We start from the raw sequence: 27965 nt of genomic DNA on the forward strand, positions 1-27965 counted from the left end.
TTTCTTTCTTTCTTTCTTTCTTTCTTTCTTTCTTTCTTTCTTTCTTTCTTGAGGCGATTTAAGATTAAAAACAACACTCCGGGAGATGACGCGAGGGAGGGCTCCGGAATAATTGAGAAAACCTGGCACCCTTCAAAAGTACGTGCACCTATTAGAATCAAAGGAGACGAACGTTTTCGCATTTCGACCCCATCTAAATGCAGCCACCGCGACCGAGATTCGAACCCCAGACCTCGTGCACAGCAGCAGTCACCGGGTCACCGCGGCTGTTCTCTTTCCGATGAGCAGCAAATAAGGTGCGGGAGGGCACTTGCATCTGCAGCCGAGCTAAATACGCGGAAACCTCCCTTCCGAGTTTGGTAGCGCTTTGCCACAGTGCGTTCGCCGAGCTATTGACTGCAAAACAAGTTATAAAAAGACACTACACCAACGACACTGACAACAGCGCGAAGCGCTGCAGCGTTTGCTGGCTCTCTCAACAGAATTGACGCACACATTTTCGAAAGCAATAAAAGCAATGTCAAAACATGCGCCTTTCTCATTTATTTATCGATAGGTATCAACAGTACTTCCTTGAAGCAAACTGAGAGATTCAGAATGTAAGTGGATTTCAAGGCTGCCAGAGTGCTTGATTACTTCCTGTAGTCTGCATACCTGCGATAAGTGCCGTGATAGGGACGAGTGCCGCATCAGAATATTTTTGTGTGTGTGTGCCGATTTCTGTTTCACAAGTCATCTTTGTCCCTCTTTATCTCTTTAAATCCATTTTCCCCTGTGTATGGTAGTTAACCGGAGTTGTTTTTTTCTGGTTAACCTCCCTGCCTTTCCATTTCTTCTTTCTCTGTCTAAATCTGTCCCCAAGGGCAAATTTACAACAACAACAACAACAATAACAACATAGCCATTTACTTTATTTCAAGGGGCATCGTGCATTAGCACCGAAAAATCGAGCTCCCGTTGCGCTCTGTTCAGATGTTTAGTTTCTTTATATGCACATGGTGACTTCTGTGCAAGGTCGGCAGTCACCCTGTCCACGACACGGCATCGACAGTCGTTTGCTCCCGGGATTCGTTTGATTTGTTGTTGATGTTGTTGTTTATCGAACATATGGCTCCTACTCACCTGTTGGCCAAGAAATTGGTGGATTACTCCAAGATATATTGAAAAATAAAATTTCTCAATTGCTGTCGACTGAGTGCTGCAGAAGGTGAGATTACCTGTTAAAGTGACCGCAGTAATACGAAGAATTTATTAATAATGAAAAAGTACGCACACAAAAAAAGAAAAAATAAATATAATTTTAACAGGGCATCTGGTTGGATTCCATAAGAAATATCTGGACAGCGGAGCATGCATTCCTGTGGCTGAATCACAGAGTGGACGCCCCAAGCACAAGACTAACAGTTTCTGCTAAGTGCGAGCCAACTTTCTACGTCCAGATACTTACATGTGTACTTCTTCGTCTTTGCCACTTCTGCATCACGGTCAAGTCTCTGGAAGTTGTAGGAAACAATATTAAGCACTGTCTTCATATGTTAGACGTAGAGCCTGACGCGCTGCACGGGCTCAGTGTTGACAAAGCAGACCGATGAAGTTCTGCTGTCGACCGGTATAGACATTTGTACGATGAGATACCATGAGTATGAAAATAATAATTCCCCATGTACGTAAGACCGAAACTGTTCAGTTAAATGTTCTCTTCCCTTCTCTTCTCTTCTTTTCTTGTATTCATTCAGTGGTCGGTGTCCTTCTTTTTACCCTTCTTCATGATGCCTCCCGACCAGACGGGCTTCAGTCAAAACCTCGACTTCAGTTAAATGTTAGCTTTCATACATCATACACCTTGTTCACGTATAGTCGGCGGAACAACTGTGACCAGATGACTTAGATGGCTACGACAACGGCCAAGAAGACGGACATAGGAATTTAAGTTAGATGTGAATCAAGCAGCGTTTTTCGGGGTTCAAACTAAACGCCTTCACACGTGCCTTCGACATGAAATGGCTGTCAATCGTCAAGTGAACCAATAAATACTTGCACGCGAAGCAGAGCATAAGCGGGTCGGGAGGCACACGACGAAAGTAACTGAGAACAAAATTAACATTGTATTTGCTCTTTTCGAGACATCCGGAAACTTCCGCGCTCTTAGACGTGAAAAAGCTTATAGAGGAAAATACAAAGAAAATAAAAGAGGTGCGTATGACACTCACTTGGTAAACCGTAAGTGTACTCGTACCATGTAACGAAAATATAGTGCAGCTTCCGACAAGCATTGTCATTTCTGTCATGTATTCCTTAGACTAAGTGCCTTATAAGTATGAAAAGAGTCGCTGTCACACGCGCATCTCGGGTTTCTGCTTTTCTTTTGCCATATCTGAAGGTATGCTGCTCTGTAAGTGCACGTTGCCAGCCCAGCTCGCCCTTTTCAACGTTTACGCGGCGTATTCCTTGAGCTTTGTTGACAGCAATCGTCGACTTGAATTTGCAAAATGGTCTGTAGCCTCACGTAGTGCAGGAGTTCGCACCACTCTTGGCTTGCAGCTCGGTGGCGTTCATACACCTGCTCTATAACATCTCCAGCATATCATTAAAGCTTACACATATATATATATATATATATATATATATATATATATATATATATATATATATATATATATATATATATATATATATATATATATATATATATATATATATATTGACGCGTATACACTTATCTTTATCGGGCAACCACGTTTCGCCGCTTAACAACTGTGATCGCAGAGCGAGGTACGCGCCTGCATGTATCCGACGTTTCTGGAAAGTTATCGACGCTTCTATCCGCGTGTCTGGTGTCACCGAACCTTGTGTTATCAGATTTCATCGCGTGACACGAATGGTGTAGAACTTTGTGGAAGACACGCGGGTCCCATCAGTTAATCTGGAACATTCGACGACTGATCTATAAAAGCCGACGCGCTTGACCCGCTGATCAGTTTTTCCGACGATCGCCGACCGTGTTCGCCGCTATCGCTGTGCTATAAGTGTAGCCTGTTTTGTGGGCACAGGTTCGCCCAATAAAGGTTAGATTTGTCGTTCACAGTATTGCTACTGTGTTATTCAACGTCATCACCACGTGACATCTGGTGGAGGTGCTTGCGCGTTCATGTACCGAACGCCCCCGCAAAGCCGCGATCCTAGCCCGAAGCCCGACGACAAAACCAACGTCACCCAAGACCAGCGTGCTAGCCGCCGACTGCAAGGACTGCCCCCAGAGCACGGACTTCTACCTGAGGCGACAAAGATCGTGGTCAAGACAACCTCAATGGCTGCCCCAGCGTCCCCCGTTATCTTACAACAACCCCGGGACCCACCGACCTTCCATGGAGCAGCGACTGAAGACCCGGAATCCTGGCTGGAGACCTACGAGCGAATCGCGACATTCAACAACTGGGACTCCGACGACAAGCTGCGGCATGTCTACTTCGCCTTAGAAGACGCCGCCAGAACGTGGTTTGAGAACCGGGAGTCGACCTTAACGACATGGGACCTCTTCCGTAGCGGCTTCCTGCGCACCTTTACGAGCGTCGTGCGCAAGGAAAGGGCCGAAGCCATGCTGGACGCCCGAGTGCAGCTACCGAACGAGAACGTTGCTATCTTCACGGAAGAAATGAAACGTCTCTTCCGCCACGCCGACCCGGATATGCCCGAAGAGAAGAAAGTCCGCCTTCTCATGCGTGGTGTGAAGGAAGAACTTTTCGGCGCAATGGTACGAAGCCCACCGAAGACCGTAGAAGAGTTCCTTCGTGAGGCAACCAGCATTGAGAAGACACTCGAAATGCGGAACCGGCAATTCAACCGCCGTACGAGCTCTACCCACTACGCAGGAATTCAATCACTGGCCACAGACGATCTGCGCGAGACCATCAGGGCCATTGTGCGCGAAGAACTGCGCAAGGTCTTGCCTTCGTCGCAGCCTCAAGTGGCCTCGATCGCCGACATCGTGAAAGAAGAGGTGCACCGATCTCTTGGAGTTCCTGAGAGGGAACCAGAATCACCGCAGCCGGAGGCAATGACCTACGCCGCCGCCGTCGCCCGCCGTCAAGGCCCCCCTGCGCGACCGCGCCAGGGTCCTGCAACGCCGCAATTCCGTCGTCCGCCGCCGCCGCCGCAGTCAGCACGCCAATACGTCGCCCAGCGCACCTACGCGAGAAAGACGGACATTTGGCGAGCCCCCGACCACCGCCCGCTCTGCTATCACTGCGGAGAAGCCGGCCATGTGTACCGCCGATGCCCATACCGCGACCTGGGACTGAGAGGGTTCGCCGTCAACGCGCCGCGTCCACAGCTTGGCGAGCGCCCACGTGAAATCGCCGATTACTTAGCCGCCACTCAGCGGAACTCTTGACGACCATCCCGTTCACCGTCACCAGGCCGCTACCTGTCACCGCAGCGCCGACCGTACACTGGTCCAGCTCGGGGCCGCTCTGCGAGCCCATATCCGGAAAACTAAAAGCAGCAACCGATGGAGGTGCGGTTGCTGTTCGTCGAACTGACGAAGATCCTCCGCCGCCGACGAAGTCGATGAAGAAACCATCTCGACGACCTAATGACGACACGCCGCCGTCCCGACGAAGTCAGCAAGCCAAGACTACACCGACGAAAGACGACTTGACGACGCGACGTTCCAGTTTCAGTTCAACACGACGCAGCCGTGATCCGACGCCAAGACCTAACTGCAACGCCAGACAAAGAACCACCGACCTCGACTTGCTTCTCGACGGCCACACAGTTACCGCCTTAGTGGACACCGGTGCTGATTACTCCGTCATAAGTGGACACATCGCCGCCCAGTTGATGAAGGTTAAGACTGCATGGGAAGGCCCTCAAATTCGCACCGCTGGAGGACATCTGATTACGCCGACTGGAATCTGCACGGCAAGGATAACCATTCATGACCGGACTTACCCTGCCACCTTCGTTATCCTCCAACAGTGTTCTCGAGACGTCATTCTCGGTATGGACTTCCTGAACCAACACGGCGCAGTCATCGACCTGAAGTCGAAGTCAATAACGCTGTCGGAAGATAAAGCGATACCGCCGGAGAGCTCTCGTAGTCACCACGCCTTGAGTGTGCTCGAAGACCAAGTGAGCATCCCTCCCCGCTCCAGCATTGTTATTTCGGTCGGCACCGAAATACCCGCTGACGTAGAAGGTGTCATCGAAGGCGACCAACGCCTCCTGCTAGACCGTGAAATTTGCGTCGCAAGAGGGATCGCTCGACTGCATGGAGGGAAAACTGAAGTGTTGCTGACAAACTTCAGCCCGGAGTTCAAGCACATCAACAAGGGCACGACGATCGCGTACATCGAGGAAATTGTGGAAACCAGTAATGCGTTTGTCCTCTCGGATTCCGCCACATCTACCCCGACGACCATGGTTCCCGAACCAGACTACGACATTAATCCAAGTCTCCCAGCGATTAAGCAACAGCAGCTCAGAAGTCTGCTCCGACGATACAAAGACTGCTTTTCGACGACATCGAGGATTCGACAAACACCAGTCGCCAAGCATCGCATAATCACCGAGGAGTACGCTCGACCACTCCGCCAAAGCCCTTACCGAGTTTCGTCCCGAGAACGCGAAGCTATAAGAGAACAAGTCGACGAAATGCTGCGCGACGACATCATCCAGCCGTCGAAAAGCCCGTGGGCATCCCCTGTTGTCCTGGTGAAGAAAAAGGACGGAACCCTACGTTTCTGCGTCGATTATCGTCGTCTGAACAAGATCACGAAGAAGGACGTATACCCCCTTCCACGGATAGACGACGCATTGGATCGGCTTTGCAACGCTAAGTACTTCTCCTCGATGGACCTCAAGTCTGGCTATTGGCAAATAGAAGTCGACGAAAGAGATCGCGAAAAGACCGCCTTCATCACCCCAGACGGCCTCTACGAGTTCAAGGTTATGCCATTTGGACTGTGCTCGGCGCCTGCAACGTTCCAGCGCGTGATCGACACGGTTTTAGCGGGATTGAAATGGCAGACCTGTCTCGTTTACTTGGATGACGTCGTTGTATTCGCCGGAAATTTCGACGATCACCTTAGGCGGCTTGCCACAGTACTAGAGGCCATCAAGTCATCAGGGCTCACTCTGAAGTCAGAAAAATGCCGCTTCGCTTACGACGAGCTTCTGTTCCTAGGCCACGTCATCAGTAAATCCGGAGTACGCCCCGACCCGCAGAAAACAGCTGCCATCGCAAAGTTCCCGCAGCCCACCGACAAGAAGGCAGTGCGTAGATTCCTTGGCATGTGTGCCTACTACAGGCGCTTTGTCAAGGACTTTTCACGCATCGCCTAGCCGTTGACACGTCTAACTAAATGTGATGTTGAGTTCAAGTGGGAAACGCCGCAGGCCGACGCATTTGAAGAACTCAAACGACACATGCAGTCGCCGCCGGTACTTGCGCACTTCGACGAGTACGCCGATACAGAAATCCATACTGACGCCAGTAGTCTAGGCCTCGGTGCCGTTCTAGTCCAGAGGAAAAACGGAGTCGAACAGGTGATATCTTACGCTAGCCGGTCGCTGACAAAAGCGGAAGGCAACTATTCTACGACCGAAAAGGAATGCCTCGCCATCGTTTGGGCTACAGCTAAATTTCGCCCTTATCTTTATGGCAGGCCATTCAAAGTCGTCAGTGACCATCACGCTTTGTGTTGGCTAGCAAGTATAAAGGATCCTTCAGGACGACTGGTGCGGTGGAGCCTCAGACTACAAGAATACGACATCACTGTAACCTACAAGTCCGGACGAAAACACTCCGACGCCGATTGCCTATCACGTGCCCCCATTGACCCGCCGCCGCAAGATGACGAAGATGACGACGCCTTCCTTGGCATGATAAGCGCAGAAGACTTCGCTGAGCAGCAACGGGCAGACCCGGAGCTAAAAGGCCTGGTGGAATATTTGGAAGGGCACACCGACGTTGTCCCCAGGGCATTTAAGCGCGGACTATCTTCTTTCACGCTTCAAAACAATCTCCTCGTGAAGAAGAACTTTTCACCAGTCCGCGCCAACTACCTTCTTGTTGTCCCGTCAGGACTTCGTCCAGAAGTATTGCACGCCCTACATGACGATCCGACCGCTGGACACCTCGGTTTTTCCCGGACACTCTCGAGGATACAACAAAAGTATTATTGGCCGCGCCTGACCGCCGACGTCGCCCATTATGTCAGAACATGCCGAGACTGTCAGCGACGTAAGACACCGCCGACAAGGCCAGCCGGATTACTACAGCCAATCGAGCCTCCTTGCCGACCATTCCAGCAGATCGGGATGGACTTGCTGGGACCCTTTCCGACGTCAACAACCGGAAATAAGTGGATCGTCGTGGCGACAGACTACCTCACCCGCTTCGCTGAAACTAAAGCACTGCCGAAAGGTAGCGCAGCCGAAGTGGCGAAATTTTTTGTCGAAAACATCCTGCTTCGACATGGCGCCCCAGAAGTCCTCATCACCGACAGAGGAACGGCCTTTACAGCGGAGCTCACCCAAGCCATTCTGAAATACAGTCAGACAAGGCACAGGAGGACCACGGCCTACCACCCGCAGACGAATGGCCTTACGGAGCGGCTGAATAAGACCCTCGCCGACATGCTAGCGATGTACGTCGACGTCGAACACAAGACCTGGGATGCCGTCTTGCCGTACGTAACATTTGCTTACAACACGGCGGTGCAAGAAACAACACAGATCACGCCGTTTAAGCTGGTTTACGGCAGGAACCCGACGACGACGCTCGACGCCATGCTGCCCCACGTCACTGACGAAGAGAATGTTGACGTCGCTAGCTATCTCCAGCGCGCCGAAGAAGCCCGACAACTCGCCCGCCTAAGGATCAAAAACCAGCAGTGTACCGACAGCCGACACTACAACCTCCGACGACGCTTCGTCGAGTACCAGCCCGGCGACCGTGTTTGGGTATGGACCCCTATACGCCGACGAGGACTGAGTGAGAAACTACTGCGACGCTATTTCGGACCCTACAAGGTCATCCGACGTATTGGCGCACTGGACTATGAGGTCGTGCCAGACGGCATTTCGCATTCGCAGCGGCGCCGCGCACGACCTGAAGTGGTCCACGTGGTGCGTCTTAAACCGTTTTACGGACGCTAACGAACTTCCCTTATTTTGTTGTTTTCATTGCTACGGTGCTTATTTATTACTTTCGTTTGTTTGCAGCATCGGGTCGATGCTTTTTAAAAGGGGGGTAATGACGCGTATACTTATCTTTATCGGGCAACCACGTTTCGCCGCTTAACAACTGTAATCGCAGAGCGAGGTACGCGCCTGCATGTATCCGACGTTTCTGGAAAGTTATCGACGCTTCTATCCGCGTGTCTGGTGTCACCGAACCTTGTGTTATCAGATTTCATCGCGTGACACGAATGGTGTAGAACTTTGTGGAAGACACGCGGGTCCCATCAGTTAATCTGGAACATTCGACGACTGATCTATAAAAGCCGACGCGCTTGACCCGCTGATCAGTTTTTCCGACGATCGCCGACCGTGTTCGCCGCTATCGTTGTGCTATAAGTGTAGCCTGTTTTGTGGGCACAGGTTCGCCTAATAAAGGTTAGATTTGTCGTTCACAGTATTGCTACTGTGTTATTCAACGTCACCACCACGTGACAATATATATATATATATATATATATATATATATATATATATATATATATATATATATATATATATATATTGTAACGACGTGGGATCGACGAGTATGCGTAGCAGCACCGCCAAGAAACGCACTTTATCAGTCGTCCAAGGGAACAACAACAACGTCTTCTTCGTTTTTCCCGCTTCAGCCTGAAAACCCGCGCTACTTCAGTGTCGTCCCCACTGGCGCATACCCGCTGAATTATGGTTCTGCCAAATATAATTGTGTCAATATATACACCTGCCCAACATGTGACTAGCTCAATACAAAGAATACAAAAGTCTGTCTTCAATACAAAGAACACAAAGGCATGTCCGCAAGAAAATAGCTGTTTTGACCGAAAACTGCCTACACCTGACGTGCATGACTTCGCCGTGATGGTGTGAGAAAGGGCTGCGAAAAGCGTTGCCGCGACCGTTTACTCGTCGCGTGGTATTGTTGAGAAGGTGTACTTCTTTTCGGGCTTTCCATTTCCGTTCCCCCCATGGAAAACCCGGAAATGCTGGATAAGGTGGAAGGCGCTATTACATACGCCTTCTTCAACTGGCGGTGTTCTTTCGTATTAAGAAGCCTCTCAGGTACAGCAATGCAGCTTTAGCCTACAGCGACCCGCGTGATGCCTCGGGCGCTCCGTCAACTGCGAACGCTGAGCGCGACCCGAAGTAGTGTGTGTAAAAAAAGGCTCGAAAGCTTCCGCATTGCCTTCTTTAGTTCAAGTGTCAAGCCCTTCTACGATTCTAATCTAAAGGCACCAAGGTACCGCTTACATTCGAAATGAATCATCGAATAAGGCAACAGACCCATTGGCGAGGCACCCTTTGTACTTGCGCTATACCACGGCTGTCTCGAGGCCACCGCGGCGATTGGCGTTACGCAAGACCATTCATCTGCACGGTCCGTAATGCTCGCCGTATACTTAGTCGGTAAGCAGGAGGGAGGATATGAAGAAGAGGGAGGGGAACGACGCGGGCTAGCAGCCACTTTTGAGTGGCTCTTTAAGGTCATTGGATCAGGAAGCGAAGCCCAACACCACTGTGCGTCCTAATACGGCCGGACGCACGCCATCCGGCCCGGCCCATTACGTCACGCACCAACGATGGTCAGAGAGAGCCCGTTACTCGTAGACAAATGCGCGCGCTGCGCAGAGCTTCACGCTAACCCAGCATTGGTTCATTTGTTGTTGCTGCTTTGCTGCTGCTGTTTCTTGCGTTTATATCCCGAGATAAAAGCTGAACCAGCCATTTCGAGGGGCGCCGGCCCGTGTTGCGTGAAAGGAATAAACACCGGCGGTGAAATGTGCGGTTGCTGGGTCGCCGCCCACCCTGAGAAAGCAGGGGAGAGGGCGGGGGAGGGGGGGGTCTTTCTCGCGCGCTGATTCCTTTTTCAAACGCGACCTTTCCTCAAACGATAACGAGATTTCCCGCGGACGCACTTTAAAAATGCAAAACACAAAATAAGAGCGAGGTCGGATCCGAGAGGGAAGCTTGAAACTAGACTGCGCATGGGGAGCAGCCGGTAGCTGACATCGATGCGAAATAAACACCGCGTGCGAGTGAAGACAAAAGGAATACCCGTAGCTTGCGGCACTTCCGTGCATTATCCGACTCTTACGCTGAACGTGAACAGACCGAGCTGTTGAAGAGACACCAGCCCTGGCTGGCGCCATGTGTTTTGCAGCGACCGGCCCGACGCAAGGAATTCCCGTTGGTTTATTCCATTCCTGCTGCACCCGTACGTAACGGCGTTATTTTTTTCATTGATGTTAATTACGCCAACCTACGATTCTCGCGCACATTTCTTTCGTGCTCACGTTGTGATGTTACAAAAGGTTTTATTTGTTCGTGCTGCTCTACAGAAAACATCCTTCAGTTTTTCTTTTTTATCGTAGATAAATCGTAGTCTAGACGCAGCGTTAGGTTATATATAGGGCTGCCGCATTGTACTTAGACATCTAACTGGCAGTAAGTCTATATACATATTTGTGGTAACTTGTGTGTTTCTCGGGAAACATGCAACAAGCTTCTAGTTAAACCAGAGTAATTAATTCATTATGACATCTTTCAAGCTAGAATAGTTGTCTTCAGCCGATGTAGTATTTGCTTTGAGAAACGAAGGCTCGATAGGAGTGGAAGAGGAGGCGCTAGTCTTGTAAAGGTCAGCAAAGTTCAAGAAAGAGTCTTTCGAATACGAGTGTGGAGCACTATGTTCATGCGTGTGAACGCGCACCATCATATGCCAAGCCGCCACAATATGTCATTTCTCGATGAGAAAGGACTATCAGTCACTAAGAATAGTAGGTTGATGTTCTCAAGAAAAACGATTCCAACCGATGGTATTTAATTTAAAAAACTAGAAGCGCATGTACATTATACCTTTTCCGCATATTTGCGTGTGCAGTCAGCAGGCTAAACCATGATTCAACTCTTAGTCCGGTGAGCCAACCATGTAAACCAACCAACCATGTAAACCATGTGTAAACTGTCAGAACTGTCAAATGAAATGGCGTTAAGATGAAGCTTGAGCTCGGGGGTTCATATCGAAATAAATGAGAATGGAAAAATTGTTTTTCTCGGCAACTGCTGCACCGAATTTGATTTGTTGTTTGTTGCATTTAAAAGAAGAAAAATCTAGTGACTGTTTGGAGCGGAGTTTTCAGTTAAGCCGTCCATTTTTTATAAAAATCGTTACAAATTTCAAATGATAAATAAGCACGAAACTATCAGGTTTAGAACTCTTTAACTCAGCAATGAAAAATTAAATCACAATTCTGTAAATCGCATCTAATAATACATCTAAAACGGACATAACTTATGCATCCAAACAGGGCGCTTATATTCACCACTATTACGTGAGTTGGACTTTTGCAAAACCTTGTACACATTGTAACAAATTCACGTAGGATATAAAAAGAAAATATATCAAGTTTGTCCACTTCGGATGCTCTGACGTATGCAGTTGACAGTAGTGCGATATCTGCTTTTAGCGCAGAGTTCACATGTGCAAAGTTAGTGCTTCTGTTTGTTCAAACTCACCGATTTTCAGCAAGCTTTGTAAAAAAATTGAGGCCCTAGGTCCAAATTTCGTTTCCAACAGCCCCTACAATTTAACTTTCGCTCTCAAATGCAACAAATTTCACTGAAATCAGTACAGGGGTCATCTCTGAAAAGCATTTCTTCGTTTTACATGTATTTGAATAGGAGGCATCGCAATTGGGCCTGAGCTAAAACTTCCTCCTAATCCGACGAAACAGCGACTGAGTGTGAACGCAGAAGTTGTGTGCCTTTGACTCGCGAAAATGAACGGGGTGCTTATTCACGTAATATAACGCCGGCCAGTACTTAGATGGTTTGACGTAAGAGAATATCTGCGAATACGTGCCCAGTTTCTAAGTCATCGAGCTCCTTCGCTAATACTAGGCTCGCTATCGGGGTCAGCAAGGAACTTACTAAGCACAGTATGACCAATCCGTTTAGTAATAAGAGCGCACATAGAAAGTACGGTCTAACGCTCTGACAAGTGCTTGAAACGACAGTGAGAACAACTGCTAATTGAAGTTCGCGGTATACGAGTTACTACCCAAAAGTTCGGGGAAGTGTAAGTAGAACACACGAACCGGGCTAGTACAGTTTTCTACCGCAAGATGTGACGAAAGGTAACGCCTTGTGCATCAGTGTACTGACAGCCGTGCACCTCAGAGGATGTGTTGTTTTGCTGAATGTCGTCTTGGCAACGCTATGTCTTATTGATTCGGCGCATTTATTTTCAATGAACATGGCAGATTTTAACGAGAAAAAAATCTGCATCACGTTTTGTTTCAAACCTAAGATGCGGCAGAAACCCATCGTGTGTTACAGGAAGCTTTCGTAGTCAATGACGTGACACAAAGCAGGACGTTTATGAGGTATAAACACTTGAAAGACGGCCGAACATCAGTTGACGATGAGCGTTCCGGACACCCGTCAACGAGCACGACATCGGAAACGATAGCAGACGTTCGCACGGCTATCCTTGCAAATAGCACGCTAACTATAAAGGATGTCTGTGATGTCGTAACACAGACATACGGCTCAGTTCAGCGAATTTCGCTTGACGTTTTGAACATGACGCTGAACATCTTGAACAAAATTTATGCCAAAGTTTGCTCAGCGACGAACAGAAGCTCCACCATGTTTCTGTCAGTACGGAACTGATGCAACAAGTCTATGACGACCCGAGCATCATCTCCAATCTCATAACTGGCGATGAAACGTGGGTTTACAGTTATGATCCTGAAATCAATCAGCCGTCGTCGCAATAGAAGTTGCCCATTTCACCACGGTCGAAAAAAGAACGTCAAGTTTGTGGCCATGTCAAGAAGTCCATGCGAATTGTTTTCTACCATCTTCATGGAATTGTCCACAAGGAACTCTAACCTTCTGGACATCAACCGTCAATAGCATACTGTGAGGTATTGAAGCACATAAGTGAAAGAATTCGGCGCAAACATGCGTAGAAGTGAAAAAAACAACTGGCTTCTCCACCACGACAAGGTGCCCGCTCACACATCACTCGTTGTTCGACAGTTGCTGACTTCCAAACACGTCATAGTGCTTCTGCACCCACCCTATTCGTCTGAGCTTGCCACCTGTGGCTTTTTCTTCTCCCCGAAAAGAAAATTGAGGCTAAAACGGCACCAGTTTAGAACATTTGAAGATATCTAGTCAGAGTCGCAGCAGGTCCTCAACGCACTAACACCTGAAAACTTCCACAAAATCATGGAATTGTTGGAGAAAAGCTGGGATCTCTGTATTCATGCTTTAGTTGACTACTTCGAAGTGAGAGTGCAGATTAAAAGTTATGGTGAGCAGATTTTATTCTACTACCAAATACCCCGAACTTTGTCCGCAGATAACATACGTAAACAAGAGGAGGAAGAGGAGGACGAGGAAAAACGTTTGTTGAGGTCCTGTACAAGGGTTTGCCACCTGCCTGGCTAATCCCATGTTGGGACAGGGAAGTCAAGCCTCAAGGAGATACCACAAAACAGATTGCCTGTTTACTTCCGAGTTCGATTCAATGAACGTGTTTAAACTATAGTCAAACAATGGTTTCATTATTATAATAATTATTATTATTATATTATTATTATTAGTAGTAGTAGTAGTAGTAGTAGTAATAGTAGTAGTAGTAGTAGTAGTAGTAGTAGTAGTAGTAGTAGTAGTAGTAGTAGTTGTTGTTGTTGTAGTAGTAGTAGTAGTATCATCATCATCACCATCATCTTTTGACTTTAACGGTCCACATCGTGTTCAAGAACTATACACGGGTGGTTTAAGGTTCACTTATTCTGCGTGAAGATACCGTTGAGAATAACAAACTGCAGGAGATTACAGATTTCACATTGCTACTTCAAAAAATTTATCTACATCGGTTTTCGATCGAGGTTAGGTGGCATGTATTCGAAGCTGACAGTGCTGCTGATTGGAAGTGGCAATTTATTTTGAGTATTATTGCCAGCCCAACTGTGCCTCGAAAAGAGGATAGGGCAGGGTTCAGGGGCCATTTCGGTTTGATACACGAGCAGAGAAGTTCAGACGCTAGCTGTTTTGATATGTTTTTTTCTTTATTAAATGTCCAAATTAGGAAGTTTGGCCACAAGTAGGGCCGCCGATCCGAAGATCCTAAAATGTTAAATAACCACAAAAGAAAAAGTGAAAATACAACGCGCTCTCAAGTCTATAAGAAAATGGGAAAACAATAACAGAGCAAGTCCGTAGGTAACGAAGAAAAAAAAGAAAAAGTTGTCATACTACAAGAATAACACAAGTATGTTCAGGTAATGGGAACATAGCGGAAATTAAGAATGCTCATGAACTAATGTTCACGTTGACATTATCGATTGTTGGAAAGTATTGTAACTCAAACATTTCCAGAAACAATAAATTGTGTGTGATCAAAGTATGCTAACGTCAGGTGACGTAAACAACGTCCTGGCTGTAAAGCACTTTTCAGAAACCTGCTTACGCAATCGATATAATATAGAAAAGAAGAACAGCAGCTAAATGTAATTTCCTGTCGCTTCTTCGATTGCAGACAAGTCAATCCAATTACAAATTACAAATTATTAGCAAAAACGAACACAGAAAATGTGCTAAGTGTTAGAAAAAGCCGTTTAGTCCATAACCCTGTAATGACGGGAGCTCTCATTGCGAGGCATCGTCGCTTCGCGAGAGCGTCCCCAGGATCCCTGACGTGCGTGCTACGCTTCGACGTCTTGCCTGCTGCTTGTAATAGGCGAGTTCTTAATTTTGCTCGGCAGCTATAGTTACATCGGGCAGTACTATCCTGCAGTAGCTGTCTTTCCTAGACACACCCAATCTGAGGGATTGGCCAGATATCCGGCAGCGAAAACGCAACAAATTAACACATACGCTATGAAGTGTATACAGTTCCACAGCTTTCTGTCGTAGTTGTCGGTCTCACAGTACGGGCGATGGGCCATGAATGGACCTGTTTGTTGTCGCAGTTTTCGGTTTGAGCTTCACGAGATGGACGTTGAAAACGAGGAAAAATCTGGGAAATATGAGCTGCAAAAAAAAAAAGAAGGGGACTAGCGAAGTAAGCGATTGGTATCAAAAAGATAGCTTTGAATCGCGGGTCAAATATTCCTGTCGCTGAACCTAAGAAAGGTGAGGCAACAGTTACAGATCAATGCAAAGAAATTCTGCGACAGTGAGTGAGAGAATAAGGTACGATCAATGGTTTCATATCCGCAATGGAATGAATAGAATGACAGGAAGGAACCGGACCAGGGTACTATATAGATTAAATTTCAATGGATGAACGAAAGCAACTCAGCCTCGTGCTCTTGGTCGTGCCACTTTTAGTCATCTTACCCGTCAGGAAGGACTTGTCAAAGGGCTTTAGCTCTGGCCAGACTTCTTCACATATGGTCTCTTCCACTTAGGCTCTTTTTATCTTTATTTTTCTTGTCTTTTATGCCCTTACCCCCTCTCCTGTGCAGAATAGCCAACCGGACACTTGAGCTGGTTAACCTCTTTGCCTTTCACCTCTTGTTCTCCTTCATTCCTTCCACTTAGGCGACGCAACAACGTGGAAGAGGTGACAACTTCGTGCGCACTTACATCTCTGGGGCCTAGAAATGCTATCGTACCTAACCGCATGCGCTTCGCATTGAGTGCGTCGGGAGCCGCGCAACAAACAATGCCCGCAGCGGCCATTTTTCCAGTTCACGCGTGACCTTTCCTCATTCGATTGGAAGAACGACGCGCGGCCGAGCGCGCGCCACGACCTTTAGTCCTCTACTTCCTCGTCATCGCCTCACGACAGAGCAGGAGTGCATACACCCGAAGGCACCGTCGAGAGGGCGCGTCCCAGAAGCGTGCTCCCTGGTTCGCCCGCCGCTCTCAGCGCACATCGGGCGCCGACAACACGTGCTCGTGGTTCGGCGAGAACCTCGCGCCGTCTCTACTTCCTGGTATCGCGGCAGGTCAAGTAGAAAGAAATCAGGAGCGGGGAAAAACACGCAGCAGAAAAGAAACACAGTAAGTAAAAGAAAGAAAACGATCAGCGTCCGGTCATCGCCGACGCGGAAGTTCGCTAACGCGAGGGGTGTCGAGGAGGAGGACGGAAGAAAGTGCCGTGGAAGTAAGCGAGCCTTCGGCGCGTTCCCGCGAGCGCGCGCCGTGGTGGCGCTCCACTTGGCGTATTCGGCATTGCGTGAGCGCGACGCCGCCCGCCGCTAGCACGCCAAGAACTTGTACGCCGCGTAACGTCCGCGTAATACTGGCCAGCGTCCCCTAGCGTGTGAAGCGGCGGTGAGAGATGACGGGCGAGGACAGCGCAGCCGCCAGCTGCGGCCTCTCCGCCGGTCAACCAGGAAACGCGGAAAGGACGAGATGGACGCAGCAGGGAGTGGGTAATAGATCGAGAGAGAGAGAGAGAGAGTGCGATGGCTGTTGCAGGCCACAGCGGGTCCGACGGAAAGAAAATAAAGCGAAAGGCGATCGGCGGGCGCGCGCGCGCGCAAGTCAAGATCATGGCGAAAGGAAGGAAGTGCTGCGCGCCAGCGCGGACAATGAGCGCGCTCCGACGCTGCTGCGGCGGCGGCGGCCCAACACCTTGAACTTGGGTGCCGCGCCGCCGCCGAATGCCGCTGGCCGCGTTGTCTGGTCGGGTCTGGCTTCTTCTTGTCAGCCCAGTCCGTCGAAGTCGTCGTATCGTTTTTCATTTTTTCCTTTTCTGCGAACGCTTGTTACATTATCGATTGCAGCGATGGCAGCGTGGGTGGTGTCGTCCGATATCAGGTAACATGCGATACAGCTCAAGCACCCGCCGCGTTTCGGTGGTTGTATATTTACATGTCGAAGAACGCGTCTCGGCGCTGAATATTACCAGAAGCGCCGATTGGCAGTGGTTCCCGCGCAAAGCGTTTTCCCGTTGGCGAAGGCTAGAGGCTGTCTTTGGGACCCTGAGAGACCGCATTCGCGACAAGTGGACGAACTGGTCGAAGCAAAATTACAGTCCTCTTCTGCCCGGCTGAAGAGCAGCAGTCCAATACGCATTGCTATGCTGTCCAACCTTTATATAACGAACAAGCTCATGCGATAAAAATGGTTCGATATATCAGGTAATACAGTATACCAAAGCTGCCTATAAAGAACTTAAACACGATATTGTGAGGAGTTCGTTATATATGGATTCGTAATCTCCAGTGGAGAAAAGAAGCAAGGAAGGAATTCAATTTCTGAAAACGAAACTATGCATTGTAGGCACTAATTTTTGCCTGTGCCTTGATTGCTTCTCGTCACCCGAGATTAGCGTTCTCGATGCGTGAGATCGTGAAGACCTGCTCCCGTCCACTTTCCTCAATTTCGGCACCGTACCGGCAAAGCATAGCATGAGCAAAAATCCTGCTCGAAAAGCAAAAGCACTCGTTGTTGCCGAATGGCTGATCTGGGACACTATAACGTAAAACTATTCCAATATGTTTTTATTCCAATCTTCTGACATCAAACTTACGTAACCGCCGACGTAATCATCGGGCGGTGACACGCAACGTTGACTGAATCGCCCAATCAAACGCTCTACTCGTCTATAGGAGGTCACTTTTGTTTGCTTTAAAAACGAATACGTTTGCCTACATTGAGGGGTTTTGTTATTTGATTGGCTGACAAGAGGCGAGGAGCACATCAAGTGGAAAGGGATTGGATGGGGCCGGGCCAGCGCACTGAAAAAAGATGACCGGATGAAGAGGGAGGTGCCGACGTCTTCGACTGGTCCGCTTTCCCTTACATAGCTTGCCGTGACTTGTCTAAAATCGCGGTGACATGTAACGGACAGTTAAAAAATGGCTGTGGCTTAGGTAAGGTTAAGCCCAAGATGCGAAGCATACTAGCCTTTATTTTAGTTGTTGAACCACTGTTAAGCCTGGTGAACTGCTGTTGCTTGGCTATATTTGGTTCGGCTAGACGAAGAAACAACTCATGCATTACTGCTTCGCCTTCAAGAGTGGAACGCGACAGCGTTCCCGTCGACCCGCCAAGGGGTGTAAGACAATGGGCTACAGGGCAGCGACTACGCGCCCCGCATTGGACGCGGTGAGCGTCGAGCAAAGCAGCGTTCGGCGCGGCAACGAAATGTGCGCCTGAGCAAGAGACGCACGCCTTAGAAACAGCTCGTTTCTAAGGCAACACCGCATTCACTAGAGGCGCTTTTGTACCGCTTTGAAGCATCGTACTCGTGGCTCAGTGGTAGCGTCTCCGTCCCACACTCCGGAGACCCTGGTTCGATTCCCACCCAGCCCGTCTTGCAAGAGTTGAGCCAAAGCCACTTCTCCTCTGTCGTGACGTCACGGTGTCACGTGGTTTCAAGGCGACACCGCCACGCCTGAGGAGCTGGGTTGAGCTCTCGTAATATGCTTCGCATAAAAGGCCGCTAAAACGGATCCTCAGCAATAAAGAGTTGGCAGAGCGATGTCGCATACGTGCTGACAAATCTCGATAAGTTTTCTTATACGCAAATAAACCCATAATCTCCGGCAGGTGCGAGTAGCCACTGCCTGAGCGATCGGCGGCAGTCATCCTCGATTCCTTTCAAAACGGGGCAGTCTCCGTCTATTCAGAAAAAAAATCCTGTTTTGTTCGGAATGTTAATACATCTTTGAAGCGTACACGTCACTTTGATGCAATTAGTTTTCGCGGTTTTGTGACGTCGAGTGACAGACAGGTGAAGTGGGTGCAGCCTCAAACCTTTTGACCAATAGCAGAGGGCTAATGGAGAAAAGCGTCGAATCAGAAATTATTATTTAACTTTTGTTCGGTCCAATCATGCATAATCGGGGGGTACACGTCATGGCAGACTGGGAGCTATCACGGTTTTCGTGACGTCGCATGAGACAGAGGCGAAGTGGGGGCGGTCCAAAAAAGTTTTTGGACAATCGCGAAGGGCTGATTGCAGAATTGGTATAGAAAAGTTTGGAATAGCTTTACGTTCTAGCGCCCCTGTTGTCGTTAGCGTTAAATAAGCTGCTCAATTGATGGATGAAGAACCTCGTTCACACACTGCAACTACGATACGTAACATCCCGCCTTGACTATGGCAACCTGTATTTCTGCGTGAGCCTTTTGATTGGGAACAACCGGAAACGTAACTTCTTTCCTATTGAGTTACCTTCTTATGCTGTGTTTGCTTCTCAGCGGTAATCCTAAATGTTTCCAGGAAGGCCGCTTCGCACACAGCTTCAATCTTTTGATGTAAGAGTGCCCCCATATTCAGTGTATTTGTATCTCTAGCCGCCTACACATTAATGGGAACTTAGATGCCAAGCTGCGCATTACAATGACTTGGTGCTTCATTATTAATTATGCATTCCGTACTCCTTTTTAATAAGAACTTCCGCTTCTCTCAATACCCAAGCGCACGCGAGAGGGCTTGGAGAAACAAAACAAAGAAATACATGACAAAATAAAATTTTCGGAAATTGAGATCGCGCTTCCTGCTCGTCGTATGCGCCTCTGTCGCAGCGCATTTACGGGGATGGCGAGGGCAACATGCGCGGCGAGAGAGGCAATAGAAATGGCGCTCATGCGACGGAGAATGGAATGCAAGTCGCGCGATACAGCAAAACGGGGGCGGTCGCTCGGTGTCGAGTCGTTTCGCGCGCGGCCACCGAAGCAGCGAGTCAGATCACGCAAGTCGGACAAGGCGCCCATATCCACTTCGTACGCATACTGCGTTCATGTTGCGTGAAAAACAAGATGCTTGGGGTGGTGGTGGTGGTGGTGGTGGTGGTGAATTGTAGCAACAGGCGGGTTTAGCCTGGCGAACAAGGCCGGCAGTTGCTCCGCCTGAGCGTCTCGCACAATACCGCTGAAGGGTTTCACCATATGTCCGTCAAACCGGTCTCTCTTAACAAATCGATGAGGAGACGTGAAGTTTCCTTGCGGGCTATAACTGATCCCTCGGGAAATATAAGGTCTTGCAGGCGTGCATGCGGAAGGTCCTTGTTTTGCAGATTTTTCAGGAGAGTGTCTCTTTCATCTTGGAATTGCTGGCAGGACCACAAAAAGTGCTCAATGTTTCCTGTCTCATTGCATGCCGTACAGTTCGGAGAATTGATTCGCCCCGTTTTAAATAACCAGGCCGGTGTATTAGCAGATCCTGTCCTTATTCGGTATAGAAGTGTGGCTTCCTCTCGGTGCAATCTCTTGGTTAGGCAGGGCATATACGGCGGAACCCAAAGCGACGCAAAGTGATTTCGAATGTCAGATTTTTGCACTTGATTACTCTTTGGAGCCTTGATTTTGGGAGGATGACAGAGTGCTGCGTATGCAAGCGCATCAGCTTTTTCGTTTCCTGAGATGCCAATGTGGGAAGGAATCCATTGAAACTTTACTGTGAAGCCTTTGTTGTTGAGTTTTTTCACGATGGCTAGTGATTTGCGTGGGAACTTGAGGGATGGCAAACCACGGTATATTTGTTGTAATGCGGCCCTTGAGTCCGTAAGGACAACCACATTCTGCGGAGGCAAAGTCTTTAGTTTGCCCAGAGCAGAAGCTATTGCTACGCCTTCCACAACTGTCGACGAGGCTATACAGTCCAGACGGCCACACCACGTATATCTTAGAGAGGGAATATAGAATACAGCTGCACAGCGGTCTTCGTCTGCCTTGACAGAGCCATCTGTGTATACTTGTAGGTGATTCGGGTAAATCGTGTTCAGGTGTTCCAGGACTAATGACTTGGCTTCTGCAGATGGAATGCAGCTCTTTGATTGCAATCGTGGTACACTTAAGTTGCATGTGATGTCCTCGAATGTCCAGGGTGGTTCTACCCTTTCCCTCTGTCTCGAGCAGCGCAATCCTAATACGCGAAGCGTGTTCAATGCTGCATAAAAATGTGAGCGCGGCCTGTTACCTATACGTCGTAAGAGGGCTCTACCGGGCGTAGACTCACTCAATCGTAGGAGCTGGATCATCAGAGCCTGGGAAGCCTGAAGTCGTAGAGGGCGTGACTCAGCTTCGTAGAGCACTTTCTTGTTTGACGCTGGCTGAGGGACTCCAAGGCAAAGTCGCATACCTTTTCTGTGGATGGCTTCTAAGCGCTCGTATTGGCTGTCTGAGGGTGACATCAGAGGTAGCTGATACAGGATTCGACTGGTAACCAACGCTGTATGTAGCCGTAGCATCGACGTCGGGTGGTTGCCCCAGCGTATGCCAGCGACTCGCTTGAGCACATGTAGCCTGGGTGACGATGACGCCACAACATAGTCAATACCGCGGCGCCAGAGTGGTCTGTGGTCTAAGGTAACGCCCAGAAATCGGACGTTGGTGACTTGTCGAATCTGGTATCTGTCCAAATTCAGCGTCAAGCGTGTAGATTTTCTTTTCACTCCAGGAAATAGTACGAATGATGATTTCTCTGCTGATAGTGATAATCCAATCGTTGCCAAGTGGCCCTGAATGGCTTTTACTGCTCCCTGGGCTATTCGTGCGAGGCGGCGATGCTGGTAGCCGGAGGCCCATATGCAGATATCATCGGCATATATAGATATCTTCACTGGTGTACGATGGTTTGGTACTCTAGGGAGGCTACTCATGGCAATGTTAAATAATAAGGGAGATAAAACACTCCCCTGTGGCACACCGCGAAATATACGTATTTCATCGCTGAAAGTGTCGCCAAGACGAACTCTGATGCGACGATCATTGAGGAACGTATGTATGAAGTGCAAGAGATGACCCGTGACGCCTATAACTTGCAACTGGCTGATGATGGCTCTTTGAGACACGTAGTCGTAAGACGTAGAAACATCCATGAAAACAGCAATCGTCGACAGGCCAACCGCACTGTAATGTTCTATGTGGCTTAGCAGGTCCAGCACATTGTCTAGAGCGCTTAGACGCTGCCGAAACCCGGTCATGCACGATGGTAGTTTTCGACCCTGCTCGACATACCAAGTGAGTCTTGTGCACGCCATCTTCTCCATTAGCTTCGCTGCACACGAGGTCAGTGATACCGGTCTGTATGAGTCCAGAGTTACAGGATTCTTTCCAGGCTTCAGAACCGGTACTACCCATGCTACCTTCCATAAATGTGGGATAGCCCCACTGGCCCATACTTGGTTAAAAAATGCCAGCGAATCACGCCGTCTCTCAACCGGTAGGTTAGTCAGCATCTGATTACTGATAAGGTCAGGTCCCACCACACAGCGACGTCGGAGGCTGCTCATAGCTAGTTCCAGCTCTCTGAGTGTGAAAGGAGCATCCATTAGAGACCACGATAGCAGCGGGGGCGGGTTGGTTGTGCCGGCTGACCTTCTGGAAGAGTATATTTCAGCGAAGGCATTCGCAAGACAAGCGAGTGTCTTGCCTAACTTCAAATGGGGCTTCAAATGGCTTGTTTGGTCGAAAGTTTCCAGCAAGGTTATTAACCACCCACCATATCCGTGGAACTGGCGTGAAGGCCGAGAGGCTTGCACAAAATGATGCCCATTGATCTCTTCTTAGGTTCCTTGTATAACGTCGAATTACTGCGTTAATCCTGTTATATATAGTCTTCATTGGTGGGTCGCCCTTCGTCCTCATCAGCCTCCGTTCCGCTCTTCTACGGGCAGCGCATAGATTTTTGAGCTTTAGATCCGGAGCGGGGAAGTGGTCGGGTAGCTTCAGCTCAGCGGTAGCCAATCTCTTGCTACGTAGCATGTCCGCGAACAGGTCTCCAGATGATTCGCTTAGGCCGTCCCTGTACGTATCCCAGTGCGCCACAGGACAGGATCTATGGCCGTTGGTTCTATATCCAGCAATGTTAACGAAGACAAGAAAATGATCACTACCCATTCTATCTTTACTAGTCGTTGACGATGCGAGGATGTCCGTTGAGTGTAACGTCAAGTCAATGACACTGTAAGAGGCCGGTGGTCGAAAAAACGTTGGCTGTTTGTCATTTGCCACGCAGAGTTCCTCGGTGTTTAAAGCACTAACAATTTCCTTTCCACGTGCATCAGTCGCCTTGTCGCCCCAGAGAGTATGGTGCGCTTTGAAGTCGCCACATATAATCCTAGGAGCTGGGCAGCGGCTGCAGAGGTCTCTTATAATTTCTCGCATCGAAACCTTCAGGCGAGAGCTCACATACACGGAGGCCACGCTGAGGCTTCGGTTTCCCAGCCGCACTTGTACAACAGTGACTTCCAAAGCACTGCTGCAAAGATCTTGCACTGGTAGAACGTAATGTGGTATTTCACGTCTCACATATAGCATGGCGCTTCCGTTCGTAAATGTCGGAATACTATGGTTTCCATGTGCGACATAACCAGCAATTGATCTGGAACTTGGAAGACCAGCCTCGGAAAAGGCCAATATCGGCACAAGCATGTTACGCAAGAAAAGCGACAGTTCAGGTAAATGGCACGCAAGACCCGCACAGTTCCATTACATAATAAGTGGCACCTGTGGACGAGATGGTGAACATTGTGTCCTGACCGCATCCATATTGATAGGTGCTTTAAAAAGAGGCACAGCTGAGAATCACTGACTCGAGAGCCAGGACTACTTCGAGCATTTCCTTCATCGAGCTCGCCGGCATCTTCTCTATGTGTGATCGCAAGGCCTTGAAGAGAGCACGTAGCACCTGCTGACAGTCCTCCTGTGGTGTGTTTTCATCGCAACGCGATTGGGGTCGCTGCAGTACAGACACATAACTTCGCTGTTCCGGTTGTTCAGCAGTCTTCTCGTCTACGGGGCCTCTGTTCATTGATTTGACTGTTTTAGCTGTTCCACTGTGCGGTGGCACCACTGTGTCCTGGATTCCTCGAGAAGGCTTCAGGCTTGGAAAATCAGTTTCACTCTTTGAGCTCCATCTCATTTCGTCTGACTCTCTTTGACTTTCTGTCTTTTTCTTCGTCGTATTTTTCTCATCGTTTCCTGTTGGCCCCAAGATAAACGTTTTCTTACGCTTTATTGCCGCTGCCCGCATAGGACACTTGCTATAACTATCTGGATGACCACCACTACAGTTTGCACATAGAAAGTTCTCTCTGCACGCGCATGTTTTGAAGTCGTGGGGTCCTCCACATCTCTTACACCGCTGCTCACCACGGCAGTACTTGGCCACATGTCCATAGCGCTGACACTTGAAGCACCGAGGTGGTGTCTCAACGTAGTCAATGGTGTCGTGTCTTGTGAAGCCCAAGTTGATCTTCTCTGGACGGTCTGTATTTGGAGCGAACGTAAGAACCACGGAGCTAGTTCGCCTGGACTCCCAATCGGTTTCGGAAATTTGGACGCGTCGCGTGACTCTCCTTGCATGGTAAACTCCTTGTGGTTTTAAGTATAGCTACAGTTCCTCGTCAGTGTACCACTTCGGTACTCCTCTAATAATGCGCGTGTTTTGCAGGTACGAATTGGGCACTCGTGCTGAGATTGCAGTCCCTGAGATTGACTTGCAGCTGAGAAGGGAATTCACATGCTCTTCTGTCTGTACATCTAGAAGCAGGGCTCCTTGAGCAGTAAAGCGGTTCCTAACTGGCGATGCGCCAAGAATTTTTTCAATTTCCGTAGACAGAACAATGGGATTTACTTTAATGCGAAGCATATTACTGGAGCTCAACCCAGCTCCTCAGGCGCGGCGGTGTCGCCTTCAATACCACGTGACACCGTGACGTCACGACAGAGGAGAAACGGGGCTCCAACTCGCGCCGTCGCTCGCGGCATCGCCTTCAAGGCTGACCACGTGACCCCGTGGCGTCAAGACAGAGGAGAAACGGGGCTCCAACTCGCGCCGTCGCTCGCGGCGTCGCGGCGGTATATAAGCAGCTGCGCTTGCCTCTGCTAGACACTCACGAGGTGAGATGCCTCCTGGAGACAGAGCTGCTCGTCGGAATGAGAAGCGAAGGTTGCGGCGTGCTACAGAGACTGTTTCTAGGTGGCTTTGCTACGGCGCAGCGACTACGCGCCCCGCATCGGACGCGGTGAGCGTCGAGCAACGCAGCGTTCGGCGCGACAACAAAATGTGCGCCTGAGCAAGCGCCGCACGCCTGAGCCGACGCCGACGACACCGGCTTTTCTGCGACACGAGCTCCTTAACGCTGTCGCGTTAAAATAAAGGCTAGTATGCTTCGCATCCTGGGCTTAACCTTAGCTAAGCCACAGCCAGTTTTTTTTTCAGGTCGGCTCCTTCTGTGGCAGGCGTAACAACCACTGGGATTCTGACGGTCCTCTTCTTGCGGTGACGCACAAGCCTGAAGCCTTCATCGTCCAGATCTGTGATGTCAGCTATGTCACAATTGTCAATAAGCGTGGACTCGTCGTCTGTTTCTGCAGCCTTGTATCGCTTACAGTCACGGTTGCTCTCAGGGTCAGTCGGTGGCCTCTGGCCCGGTGTCAGGTCAGGCGTAGTCATGACGAAGCTCTCGCCGCTACCAGATCGGGCTCTTCTGCAGGCTCCTATCGAAGCGACGGGAGGCGAAGGCCCCCCCGGCCTCCGGTAGGGAAGGTACCTTGGCGAGTCGTCCGACGTCTTCGACAAATCTATTTGACAAAACGTCGAAAAAATTCAAAAACACTAGGGAGCGAGACAGCAGTGCGACTGTGTCGAACCAAACTTCTTCTTCTTCCTCCAAGATGCTTGGGGGTTTTCTGTAGAGCTGCGATTTATAAGCGCGAGTGTAGTTTCGCGCGGGAACGGACGGCAGGAACTGTTTTAAGTTTTATTAGAGCGTGACAATACGCGCGCGCCTGTGTGTGTTTGTGTGTGTGTGTGTGTGTGCGTGTGTGTGTGTTTGTGTGTGTGTGTGTGTGTGTGCGTGTGTGTGTGTGTGTGTGTGTGTGTGTGTGTGTGTGTGTGTGTGTGTGTGTGTGTGTGTGTGTGTGTGTGTGTGTGTTTGTGTGTGTGTGTGCGCGCCTGAGTATGTGATTTTTTTAACCGTTTCACGAAAGCTTCACCATTCAGATTCCAACAAGTTGGTTTGATCGGCGCAATTTTTTGTCGACAAGAGTGTAAACGAGTGTACGAATTTGACGTAATAGTTCTGCCGAAACCCGTAAGCTGGAGGGAAGTAATTAATAAAGGGAAAATCAGACGTCCACCTGTTCGTAGTAATTGCTACAAAGGAAACTCATATGGGTTTCTCAAAAGAAAAGCCTCGCAGTTAAAGAAAAATTCGTCCTGGTCCGGGACTCGAGCCCGGGACCACCGTCTTTTCGGGGCAGCCGCTCTACCAGGTGGCCAGGTGGCAGCTGACCAGGTGGCTAGCAGATGAGTGTATGAATTTTTCAGTGCATCCTATCTCTTAACGGCGTCGAATTTCACTGCGACGTCGTTGCGAAATAGGGGGCGGTAATGTGCTTCTGACTACAGCGCAGGACGTTCTACATGACGAAAGACACAACTCCGCTACACAAAAAGAAAATGAATAAATACAAGAGCCCAGTGGGTGTGTAGAGAAATATGATTCAAAATAAAGAAATTTCAATCGGACATGTGGGGAATGTGCACCGTCTCCAGTGAATGCACGCCCTTTTTCTTTGAAACGTGGAGTACGAGAAGAACAGAACACCCTTGCTATGTCCAAAAACATCAAACATATCCTGGCTTCAAAACATATTGACTCCTGGCATCATGAACACCGTTGTTCCAGTATGACAAGCTTGCACCTCCTTGCTCACTAAACGCCGAGAGATGTGAACAGCGCCCTCGAGACGCTGTTCGAGCAACACATTTTTATGGCTATTTTGAGATCACAGGCAAATAAAAGAGAGAGAGAGAGCGTGTGTGTGTATAAGTTGTTCACAGCTCGTAACCGTCTGTGCTCTGTCGTGTCGGTTCCAGCAGAGGAGACGAGCAAAGCGACGACTGACAGGCAGCGAAACAAAAGACGCCAGAGGAAACCAGCTTGAGGCACGCACTCACGCACACGTGGACCCGCTTGTGTGTGGAGAGAGCCTGCGGGTTACGCTTCCTTTGTTTGCACGAAGATCGGATATCTATCTTCTTTCCGGTAGGCGGTGGTGCACTGCTCCGGGTCGTCCAAGCGCCGAAGGATGGCTGCCCGTCATTCGTTTCCACACTCCCGGAAGCGGAACTGTAAGCTTCGTCGCAGCGGCACAGAGCAGCTCTGTCACGTTACTTTCCTCTCGTCTAAAGTTTCCTGTATTAAATAAGTGTACATTGGTCGTGACGAGCATTGCAGCCGCGCTTAAGTTTTATGGCATTTAGCGGTACCAGTCGAAGAGGGCGAACCAGCTTAACATAAACAGAGAGAGCTGGAGAAATCTTAATGCAAATAAAAGGCTTGCCGTAGAGAGCGGGCACTCGAGATGCGAGTAGCAGCACATGTTTCTTTATTCGGTAGGAAAAGGAGTAGGAGATTCGAGGAGTACATTCGCGACTCTTCCTTTTTAAAGAACGCCTGTCTGCCGTGCAAATTTTGTCGTGGTTGATGAATGAGAGGTGAAGCCAGGAATGACTTTCTTTCTTTCTTTCTTTCTTTCTTTCTTTCTTTCTTTCTTTCTTTCTTTCTTTCTTTCTTTCTTTCTTTCTTTCTTTCTTTCTTTCTTTCTTTCTTTCTTTCTTTTTTTTCTTTCTTTCTTTCTTTCTCTCTTCCGTTCGTTCGTTCGTTCGTTCTTACGTCTGTTTGAGTAGAGGGCGGGGATCAGCAGTGACGTGTAGGGTAGCAGGCACGCTCCCATATAGTTCCACACCGCCACAAATGCTTAACTAGTGGGCTACCGCGGATGCAGGGTGTGATCTCAAACCTTGTCTA

General features: G+C 49.1%; 1 protein-coding gene across 1 annotated transcript in view; it reads left to right on the forward strand.

The window, feature by feature from the left end:
• Positions 1-27965, forward strand: part of LOC135909755 (acetylcholinesterase-1-like) — a 76772-nt gene that overhangs the window by 16084 nt on the left and 32723 nt on the right. The window lies entirely within an intron of this gene.

Source organism: Dermacentor albipictus, chromosome 4, assembly GCF_038994185.2.
Source record: "Dermacentor albipictus isolate Rhodes 1998 colony chromosome 4, USDA_Dalb.pri_finalv2, whole genome shotgun sequence".
Classification (NCBI taxonomy): domain Eukaryota; kingdom Metazoa; phylum Arthropoda; class Arachnida; order Ixodida; family Ixodidae; genus Dermacentor; species Dermacentor albipictus.